Source organism: Macrosteles quadrilineatus, unplaced genomic scaffold (genome assembly GCF_028750875.1).
Source record: "Macrosteles quadrilineatus isolate MER2022 unplaced genomic scaffold, UCM_ALF_1.0 Scaffold_2__2_contigs__length_208266976, whole genome shotgun sequence".
Classification (NCBI taxonomy): Eukaryota; Metazoa; Arthropoda; class Insecta; order Hemiptera; family Cicadellidae; genus Macrosteles; species Macrosteles quadrilineatus.
The window spans coordinates 7,370,688-7,382,886 of record NW_026542595.1 but is presented as its reverse complement, the minus strand read 5'-3'; the positions used below and the strand labels follow the sequence as shown (position 1 = coordinate 7,382,886).

Genomic DNA, 12,199 nt, shown 5'->3' with positions numbered 1-12,199 from the left:
CCTGCGGTTTCCTTTAACAAACGGTTTTTTTTTAATTATTGTGACATTGTATAATATTGTTTTCATGATACTTTCAATACTTTTTTATTCCGTTGTTATTTCGTCACCAGCATATCAACCCATAAGGCCCATGTTATTTTTTTTACATTTTGAATACATTTTTCGTGCTTGAGTTTATTTTAATTTATAAAGGGATTCTGCACTTCTACAGGAAAATATCTTTCCAACAGTATGCATAGATTTTCCCTGCTATGCACACGAGCTGAGAAAAAAGATTTTTTAAGAAACATGCTTGTCTATTAATATATAGATAAAATATAGTTTTAAAGTAAGATAATCTTTTCAGCTGCGGTAACCGACTTCAATCTACTTTTTTTATACAACACAATCTAGGCAATTTTTTTAAATTTTACACATGTTCTAAATGTGTTTTTTAAGCAGTTGATTAAAAACATGTTTCATATATCCTCAAATTTGCTATCAAAATGAACAGGAGAGTAAGATATTAGTTTATACTGTCGGATTTGAATATTTTCACTAATTAGAAAAATGTTACAAAGAGAAAGTAGAGCCAGAAGTCAGACTCGCTGATCAGGTCCGGATTAAAGGAAGCCAAGCGGCATGATGGCATGGTGTGGAGACGTGCCAAACGGCAAGATACCAACGCCCACCACGTCCCTACCACCCTCTAGCGCCCCTAGACTTATCTCAGTCGCCTTTCAACTCAGTCTATCCTCGAGGCATTAGTGGTGAGCTATGGAATGGACAAATGAGAAGGTTTTGGAACTAATTGGGGCGAATCCAAAACCTCCGGGGTAACTTCGGCCGTTGGACTGCACCAACAATTACAACTAACAGCTGCTAACAATAAACCATCATCCACTTGAGTAATTTTTTACCAATTTTGATTAATTTGGTTTAAAATGTGTAAGGTGGGATAAAATTGAAAGAGTTTGCGAGCCAGCGTGATTGGACCATGAGAACGGGGTTTTACGGGGGTTTTATTGGGGAAAAATTGGGTTTTCTCATTTTTGACTCTCGAAAAACAAAATTTCCCGATTTCTCATTAGACCTTTTTAAAGAGCGTAAAAAACAAATAATTAAGTATATCATAGTGTTTTTTTACAGTTATTGGTAACGGAGAAAATTAAAAAAACATTTAAATTTAATATTTCCATGTTTATTTTTATGGAGAGTTATGTAAAATGTTGTAGTTTGCTTGTTCATAGGCATATTTTGATCAAACTTGGCAAATTTGTTCATTTTTACTAAGCTATTAATATTTCACTTAAAACACACTTTATTAGTTTCCTTGTAGCAGCAAACCTAGGTACTCGTTAAACCTAATGTCATTTAAATACATTTCATTGAAATCAATGCTATACCATTTATGGGAGTAAATCCTGTAATCAAGGGAAGGGAATTATACTTGAAAAAAAAATTCAAATAAACATTATGATCAATCTGACACAAGAAACTTTCTCCCATTAGCTTGCCAACAACCATGGGTAAGCGGTGGGAGTAAATAACTGATATTCTATAGGGAAAATCACAAAAGTTGCAATAACTTTTGAACCGTAATTGCTTCAGCAATGAGGGTTGCACCATTTTGTTTGGAACCATCTTTAAGAAAATCCTATTTTTCGTTTATTTTATGGGTTTTTATGAGGAGATCTCCATTAAAATCAAAATGTCAACAAAATGAAAAAAAAACACCTGAAGATGCCATAGATTAGTGTACCTACATACCAAATTTAATCAAAATCGGACAACAGATCCACACATACAGACAACACTTCAAAAACCACTTTTTGGGTCCAGAGGGACCCAAAAGGGGTATATCCACTCATAACTCAAACTCAATTTTTTTTATGAAAACAGTACTTTCTCCATAAAAACAACAATCATATAAAAAAATCCCTATGATATAATATACGGGGAGAAAGTAAAAAGATGTTGAGATACCGATACCATAGACTAACCAACACAAGTAGACTTCTCATCCCATTGTAAATTTTGAAGCACGTTTTTCGTATCTAGTTCATGTACGTGACACAAAGGCGCTAGTGTCGATGAAACTTTGTTTCCATTATTTTAGGGTTAATTTCTTGATTTGTGCTTTACTGTTTGGTTATATAACTAGGGGACAAGTTATTGTTTATGATTAGATCGTATTATTTTGTTAAACGAGGTTTTAAATGGCTGTAATAACGGGAAACAAATTGTAAACAAAACACGACCTCTACATAAACCGTACATGAACTAACAATAAAATTGTCTTCAGCTGTTCCATAAGGATGAGAAATCTACTAAGGGAGTATGTTTTATCTATGCCGATACCTACTCAAGATATTGAAAAATACCCTTAGTAAAAAATTTACCAAGATCAGGTGCAAATCGTAAGCTTAAAAAGACCACCACTTAGAACTTTAGATTGTTATTTTATTCCCATGTTTTCATTGAGTTAAGTAAACTTGCAAATTAGTTTGTTTTTTATATGCTTTTATAATTCAACCAATGAAACAATTCTTTGTTTCCTTGTAGCAATCTTAAGTACAGTTTGGTCTATTGGTATTCATTTTTGTAAGTCCGTATATTCGTTTTGAGCATGGATCTATGTGTAAATTACAGGACTAAATACTGATGTAATAAAGCGTCTGGAAGTTGAATCAATCAGCTAGTGTCCTGATAGGACATTTTAATAACAAGTAACAAGTAGTTTGACTTTTAAACTAGAAAAGGTGTTTAAAAATAAATCTACTAGTGTCTGGAGGTTAAGAAACAGCACTTTGAAGTTATAAATGCTGAATTAAATATTACTAATGAAAATTGCTCTGTAAACCTTTGTAATAAAATTAGCTGTGCCTTACTACTAAAAAGAATTGTTTCAAGAGAATAATAACCGTCTTGTATTGAAATTTTCCCAAAGTAGGTATAGCTCTTATGTGGGTAGTTAATTTAAATTGAAAATTGGTTCACAACAATTACAGTATGAAGTTTATGGGATTAATATTAGAACAATACTGGACTGTACATGAGCTTCTGGCATCTTTCCAGTTCACTGGTCCATTAGGCTAAAATTATGTTTTGTTGAACACTATTTACATTTTATTTTTTACTATAAAAACCAGTTAGCTCTATTCTATATCAATTTCATTTTAAACATGTGAAAAACTACAAGACTGTGTTCACAAAATACTTTGTATTTCCATGTTACAAAGATCAGTTGTCAGGCACACATGAAGGTATGGGATGGCAAGGGGCTCGAATACACTGTACTTTCATGAGTACACACTTCTCTCCAAATCCACACTGAATATCATCACATGCGCTTGACGTAGGTGTATTGCTTGATGAAGCCTGAAATTATATGAAATTATTTTTACTTATTATAAAACAGCTTAAACCATTTATAACTGGAGATTTTACACTATTCTAGATAATAATTTTCCATGAGATTTGTGAGGAAGGTTATCTCTTAAATCAAGTGTGAAAGTAGAAGTAATTAGAGTAAGAGTAAGAGTAATTAGAGAGGAGGTTTAAAAAAAATAAAATATATGACTACCAATAATATCTGGTATCATTAATTTTTCATTAATTTAATCATTCATTAATTATCATAATATCTGGTATCACTAATAATATTATCTGGTAATAATATGCATGACACACCACACTCATTAAGTTTGATTTACGATTAACTTATTCTATGATGAAGTTATGTTACTTGTTGAAATTTCGTGTTTGTATTGGTAATTTTTCGTTGGGAATTAATAAGTAAAATAAAATAAAATACAGTTTTTAGGACCAAAGTTGAATGTTTTAAAATTTGTTAATAGGTACATGATACGATAAAACTAAAGAAAAACACATTACTAGTAAGAACTATTGGTTTTTGTTGCAACAAGTAAGGTATTGTTTGTATGGTACCTATATATAAAATCCGTTCAATACCTGATTAAAAAAAAAAACCATTTACACAAATCACAACATATGTACTTATATGTTGTGATTTCAGTAATAGTATATTACGTTACTAGTCCTGAAAATAAGTGTTTGCCGGACGAGTGTGGTAAACACATTTTGGACGAGTGACGTACGATAGATTACGCCATAGTAAATAGAGTATAATACAGTAGCTGATTGGTGTCCAGTAAAACTCATTACAGTACAGTAGTACGCAATGAAACCCCATTTGATTAAGCTGGTGGCAAACAGCTGTTTTCTGGACTATATCCTTGCGTGTGAAGTTCGTCAAAATAGTGTAGTGTGGCGTATAGTAATAGTATATTACGTTACTAGTCCTGAAAATAAATGTTTACCGGACGAGTGTGGTCGTTCCCGTGCGAGACGAAGTCGAGTACGGGATTACCATACGAGTCCGGTATACACATTTTGGACGAGTTACGTACGATAGTTTACGCCATACTACTTAATTCGTACACATACACATCCTTATATATTTCCACCAACTAAAGGACTAAACATCACCAGTCATAACCTCTAAGAGAGGTTATGTTTTTGTTTGATAACCAATCATTGCCACGCAAATACAGTATAATCAGCTGATTGGTGTCCGGCAAAATTCATTGCAGAACAGTATTACGCAATGAAACCCCATTTGAATAAGCGGCAAACAGCTGTTTTCTGGACTAAATCCTTGCTGGGGAAGTTCGTCAAAATAATGTAGTGTGGCGTAATAGTATATTACGTTACTAGTCCTGAAAATAAGTGTTTACCGGACGAGTGTGGTCGTTCCCGTGCGAGACGAAGTCGAGTACGGGATTACCATACGAGTCCGGTACACACATTTTGGACGAGTTACGTACGATAGTTTACGCCATACTACTAAATCTGTACAAATCCTTATATATTTCCACTAACTAAAGGACTAAAAATCACTAGTCATAACCTATATTTTTGTTTATAACCACTCACTGCCAACTAAATACAGTATAATCAGCTGATTGGTGTCCGGCAAAACTCATTGCAGTACAGTAGTACGCAATGAAACCCCATTTGAATAAGCTGGCGGCAAACAGCTGTTTTCTGGACTAAATCCTTGAGTGGGAAGTTCGTCAAAATAATGTAGTGTGGTGTAAATATATTTACCTAACCCGCCATGTTAAACTTCCCTATCCCAAGCGTGATGTATACAACTTCTTTACTTCCCGAGTGATGTAAAGTTGAAAACTACGTTCAACGCTATAAATCAGCTGTGCGCCTGAATGTTATTGTTATGCTTTAAAGTATTTTCCTAACCTAGCTTTTGTTTGTAAAAGAACGTTACTGTTAGAAGATGAATGAAATGGATAATGAAAAATATTGTACGTAACCCCATGTATATTGTCAGGTCAGGTTAGCATTAGCATAATAATAAAAAGTGCTAATTCAAAATGTCTTGTACGTTACACGACGCAAGAGCGTGTTTACACCACTTAGGTGAATTATGCAACTCGCTTCCGCTCGTTGCACAACATTCAGTATTCACCTGCGTGGTGTAAAATCGCTCTTACTACACTTGTAATGTAAATAGCTATTACGCCACGCTACATTATTACCTATGTAGTAGTAGTAGTATGTAGTATTATATAGTAGTATTAGTATGTAGGTTATAATCCATGGTATCTCCAGGCGTTTTTTCATTTTTTTGAAATTTTAATTTTTAATGGGGATTTTCCCATAAAAACCGGAAAAATCGGATTTTCTCAAAAATGCCTCCAAATTTATAGTAATGAGAAAATAGCCTATTGAGTTTGGGATATTTTTGTTAAATTTTGTACAACTAAATCTAGACTTCTACAGGACCGATTTGAATTTTGTTAATTAATGGGTCATTAGAAAGCCTAACCCATGTAGATTTGCAAATAATTATAAAATTGTGATTTTATTAAATATTTGTGGTGAAAAATTAAAAATAACAAAAATACATTAAAAACTGGGGTTTTCAAGTTTCTGTTTTCAAGATTCTATTTGTAGCCAGCTTTTGGCTGCCTTTATTAAGTATTTTCAAGAATTGCATAGTAGTTATTTGTAGTAAATTTTAATCTCTTTCAGAATATCACATTCACTTTGGTCGATTACCCTCCATTTAAAAGATATTGGCAATAATCTAAGTGATCTCCAAATTTATAGTAGTGAGAAAATACTTAAAAATACTTAAAATTTATTTAAAATTAATTATTGTTAAACTTTGTACAACTAAATGTAGACTTCTACCGGACCGATTTTGTTACCTACTAAATGGGTCGTTGGAAAGCCTAATTCGTGTAGATTTGCAAATAATTATGAAAGTTTGATTTTATTAGATATTTAAGGTAAAAAAATAAAAAAATAATCTATACTTATTTAATACGCAAGCAGGTTTTTTGTGACAATTACTCCTCCGAAGCTACTGAACCAATTGACATGTTTTTGGTGTCATTGGAAAGAGCGTAACGTGAAGTTGTGCAGGAAACTTTCTTTTTAAAGAAATAATTAGAGAGTGAGGCCCTGGAGCCCTTTAAAGTTTCGTATTTATCCATGAGATTAACATGGGAAACAAAATTTGTTATGGAACTCCAGCTGTTGTCAGAAATTAAAAGTGAAATATTTATTGATGGTATCCATGGTAACAAAGACAAACCCACAAAATTTAAAAATGTAAACAAGCAGAACGAACTGTCAAATAAATTTTGATTTCACAATTCCACACAGTTGGTTCAAATATATTAAATACTGCATGATTATTAGAACAGGAACGGTAGGGATCATAAACATTAATAAAATATATCACTCGCCCGAATCATTTTTGTCTATGCCCGAATGTAAACATTTAACATTGATTAAATGGAACTGAAAAAATAATGTTAATCTCATTAGTACGGAATTCTTTCAGTTACATCATTTGTTGATCGAGTTTGTTACAATATTTTTGAACTGCTGTAATAATATTTTACAGGAAATAATTGTTAGATAAATTCATGGATATAAGTAATAACTCAGATTCTTCAAACTTTGCTGTTATTAAAATTGTGTATCCGCAGCAAACCTTCAGACTAAGCGAATTTCCATTTACCTGGCTTAATTTATATAAAGATATTCCCTGAAAATGGTCATTTTTTCCTATTTAAATAACATTAAGTTAATTTTAATATGAGTACTTAGGTTTGCTGCTACAGGGAAGGTAGGTGTGTTTTTGTTGAAATGTTGATAGCTAAATAAAATATGATTGTTATTGGTTTGCAAATCCTGTAATACTTTACAATAGCTCGAATTCGAGCAACATGTACACTAGTACATTTAAAACTCCTTTTATTCTAGGTTTATATTTTCAATTTTATATTTGTAGCCAACTTTAGGCTGCCTTTATTGAGTATATTCAAGAAATTCATAATATTTGTAGGACATTTAATTCTCTTTCAAAATATCACCATCACCTTCCACTTTGGTCGATTTCCTCACCGTTTCAAAGTTATTTGCAAAAACGTTAAGCAACCTCCAGGTTTATAGTAGTGAGAAAATACTGAATTAAAGATGTTGTTATGCTTGTTATGCATAAAACTTACATTGATTTTTGTTGGACTCAAAAAAGCTGTTTGAGTTCTTATAATGAGCAGACAACACTGAAAAAAGGTTTTTCCTAACATTTGGTACGTACCAAACGATTGGCTTCATTTTTTCCTTGTGATGGTTTAAAACAGTGTTTTATTCTTGGGGAGGCCTATGCACCTGGATAATTTATGAAGTTTAAGAAAAAACAATACACATACTAAAAGCAAACTATAAAACTAAAACCGGAATAAGTTTTTTAATTTGTTGTTCAACTGGATTAAGAATACAAAATAAAAACGTTAACCTACCACACCTGACGCTCACACAGTGCAATTTCCAATCGAATAATAATTGTATTCTACCTTAAGTGCAATTAGTTGGTTTATACAATTTAAAACAATTTCTTTCCTTATACTATGTATAGGGGGAGAAAGTAAAAATCCTTACCTAGAAAAAACAAACTAACCTGCGTTTTTTCCTTGATTTTACCAGGAAACCCAGAAGTATAACCTATGAGAAGAACAAAACAGAAAAACTTTCCAACCATCTTTGATTCACTGACGATTCTTCACAACTGAGAATCATTAGAAACCCAAATGACCTGATCAGAATATGTAAATCAATGTTGTATTTCCAAGTACAGAGTCCATTTGAATACCAGTTTCTTTCTTTTGATTATTTCTTCAAGAATTAGCAAATTGTGGCTATTAGACAAAAACCCTTGATATCTTAGTTGAGGTAATTTTTTAGTAAAATAATCAATGTTGACTCTTATTTATAAAAAACTAGCGATACCCAGCGCAAGAACTGATATAAAAGTGTCTTGCAACCTTATGAGCAAACTTTGTCATGTTATTCAGCATGCCAAACGAAACAACAAATGTAATATAACATGTGTCCTATCCCCATTCCGTTTTGTGATTTTGACAAAAACTTGAGCTCGAGCGTTGAAATTATGTAAAAATGTTTATCTTATTGACTGCTATTTTTGTACCAAATAAAGAACTCCAGAACCGTTTTAAAATAGTGGCTTTTTAAAATATACTGGGGCTTTGACGAAGTTTGTTTACCAATTTGAATGAAAGCTGAGCGGAGCATCCAGCATTTTTATTATTTGAGGCCCAATGTAACCTATAGATTTCATTAATTTGTTTTCATTAGTTTTTTTACTGACAAATAAAAAAACTGTAGGGAGAGTGCACCAGCGAATGATGACCGTTTAAGGTTGAATGTCTACTTGTAAACGACATGGGAAAATATACTACTAAGCTACATTGTACGAAATCGTTAAAATTTATTGCCCATATATCCCTGTACTTCCTGATGATACAACTTAATGCATTGTGTAAAAAAAATATCGAAAAATACAATTTTTTGCACATAAATCATCGCAGTGAATGACAGCATATTATAAAACAAGTACCTGGGGACCGAGTTTTGCTCGGGGAAAATCATTAGTTCACTCTGAAAGCACCTTAGTATTGGAGATACATAAATCCATTTCCCAAACTCCACACGGCTCGCCTTTACCACCACTTCCTATGTCGCGGACCTGTTTCCTTCCATTCCCATAGCATTTTAGAATTGCAAATACCTTAATCTAATCGTCATAAACAGTTACCACACTCCGGATAGCTCACCTAGACTACTTCCATCACCACTTCCTACGTCGCGGACCTGTTTTTCTCCCTTTCCATAGCATTTTAGGATTGCAAATACCTTAATCTAATCGCCATAAACAGTTCCCTCACTCCGGACAGCTCGTCTTGACTACTTCCTTCACCACTTCCTACGTCGCGGACCTGTTTCCCTCCCTTCCCATAGCATTTTAGGATTGCCCATACCCTTATCTAATCGTCATAAACAGTTCCCACACTCCGGACACAGCTCGCCTTGACTACTTCCTTCACCACTTCCTACGTCACGGACCTGTTTCCCTCCCTTCCCATAGCATTTTAGGATTGCCCATACCCTTATATAATCGTAACAAACAGTTCCCACACTCCAACAGCTCGCCTTGACTACTTCCTTCACCACTTCTTATGTCGCGGACCTGTTTTCCTCCCTTCCCATGTCATAGTTCCCACACTCCGGACTACTCGCCTTGACTACTTCCTTCACCACTTCCTACGTCGCGGACCTGTTTTCCTCCCTTACCATAGTATTTTAGGATTGCAGATACCCTAATCTTATCGTCGTAAACAGTCCCCACAGGGACTGCTCGCCTTTACTACTTCCTTCATCACTTCCTACGTCACGGACCTGTTTCCCTCTATTCCCATAGCATTTTATGATTGCCTTTATTACTTCCTTCACCACTTTCTATGTCGCAGACCTGTTTCCTTCCCTTCCCATAGCATTTTAGAATTGCAAATACCTTAATCTAATCGTCATAAACAGTTCCCACACTCCGGATAGCTCACCTAGACTACTTCCATCACCACTTCCTAAGTCGTGGACCTGTTTTTCTCCCTTTCCATAGCATTTTAGGATTGCAAATACCTTAATCTAATCGCCATAAACAGTTCCCTCACTCCGGACAGCTCGTCTTGACTACTTCCTTCACCACTTCCTACGTCGCGGACCTGTTTCCTTCCCTTCCCATAGCATTTTAGGATTGCCCATACCCTTATATAATCGTCATAAACAGTTCCCACACTCCGGACACAGCTCGCCTTGACTACTTCCTTCACCACTTCCTACGTCACGGACCTGTTTCCCTCCCTTCCCATAGCATTTTAGGATTGCCCATACCCTTATATAATCGTCAAAAACAGTTCCCACACTCCAACAGCTCGCCTTGACTACTTCCTTCACCACTTCTTATGTCGCGGACCTGTTTTCCTCCCTTCCCATGTCATTTTAAGATTGCAGACACCTTAATCTAATCGTCATAAACAGTTCCCACACTCCGGATAGCTCACCTAGACTACTTCCATCACCACTTCCTACGTCGCGGACCTGTTTTCCTTCCTTCCCATAGCATTTTAGGATTGCAGATACCCTAATCTTATCGTCATAAACAGTCCCCACACTCCAGACTGCTCGCCTTTACTATTTCCTTCATCACTTCCTACGTCACGGACCTGTTTCCCTCTATTCCCATAGCATTTTATGATTGCCTTTATTACTTCCTTCACCACTTCTTATGTCGCAGACCTGTTTCCTTCCCTTCCCATAGCATTTTAGGATTGCAGATACCTTAATCTAATCTAATCATCATAAACAGATCCCAAACTTCGCACTGCTGCCCTTGACTACAATGTATCGAGTAATCTTCAGTATAATCTTTGCTCAATAGTAACAACTGATGTTTTTCCTCTTGTTCTGTATTTGTAATTTGCTAGTATACTGTGGGTAGTTGGCTTTTATGAACACATGCTACAACTTCAAGTCTTTTGTTTACTTTATCCTTGTTATTTAATTCATCCAACATGGTTACCTAGCAACCCATAAGACTAATGTTAAAAAAATGTAATTTTCAGTTTCATTTTTCTACGTAATTAGATTTTTGTTGGCAGTTCTAACTGCAGTAAACTCGTTTTTAGACCAGAAATAAGCTATTTACAACATTTGAAGAAAATCGTCGGAGCCGTTTTCGAGATATTTCTGCAAGCAAGCAAGCGTACAAGCAAACATTGCTCGTATTAGAGTATAGGATTTTAAAATTGTATTAAACCTCCTCCTATTCACTGAATGACCCCCCGTTCAAGATTTTCCCATCGAAGCTGTAAACCCTGTACAGGGTGTCTAGTTTATTTCCATTATAAAATTCAAGACTAATTCCAGACTTTTCAAGACTAATTCCAGATTTTTCAAGACTAGTTTTTTCAACAATTAGTGGATGTTGATACCAAAATGTATCGATTCTCGATTCTAGATACCGATACCAATTTTTATTATAGCTTAACCAAATTTTCTAAATAATACTACACCAACCCCTGTCTTTGTCAAAAAGTAGTATTATGATAATGTGGTGTTTTCAAGTAAAGAAATAATGCAGTAATAAAAAATTCTAACTAGCAAATTTAGCCCAGGCAAATTAGACATATGCTCCCCAAAAAATCGTCTAAAGCTGGAAAGTGTTTTAATACCTTTTGGGGGTCCCAAATAAGACTCCTGTGAGTTTGCGACGGATTCTGACATCTGCTTAAGTTTTGGGAGTCGAAAAACTATGAAAATTTTGCACTTTTTTCAGATTTTTGCTTATAACTCCTAAATAACGAATCCTAAGGAAAATGTTGTGCGAAGGTGTCTTTTAGTGCATTAAATTCCGCGTCGATTGATGTTAAATACGTCAAAATCGGCCGAGCCGTTTACCCGCTGTAGCTTTTCAAAGTTGGGATATTTGCATCAACATGGTCAAAAGGTTAATTATTTGACCAGTTTTCGGCTTACAACTCCTAAACGGCGCATGCTATACAAAAAATGTACCTGTAGTTAGTTTGGAAAACACAAAATTCTGCGTATAATGTTTTGTTTGTTAATCAATAACGGAAATTGATTTTTACCTCCTTTGTATGGTCGCCATTTCATTGAAAAAGTATTAAAGTTAAAGTTGGGAAATTTTACTAAAATTGGTAACATCATAGATCCTGTCCTTAAATGGATTATGAATTATTAGATAGTGGTTTATTCCATGATGGTCATCCAGAGGTTTATCTAA

The 12,199-nt window shown here is 34.5% G+C and overlaps 1 long non-coding RNA gene across 1 annotated transcript; it reads right to left on the bottom strand.

The window, feature by feature from the left end:
- Window positions 1-3,187: 3,187 nt before the first annotated feature.
- On the bottom strand, window positions 3,188-8,112 carry LOC128987752 (uncharacterized). The gene is made up of 2 exons (XR_008490274.1): window positions 8,000-8,112; window positions 3,188-3,360 (listed from the first exon to the last, which is right to left on the bottom strand). It is a non-coding gene; the product is annotated as an uncharacterized LOC128987752 (long non-coding RNA).
- Window positions 8,113-12,199: the final 4,087 nt, after the last annotated feature.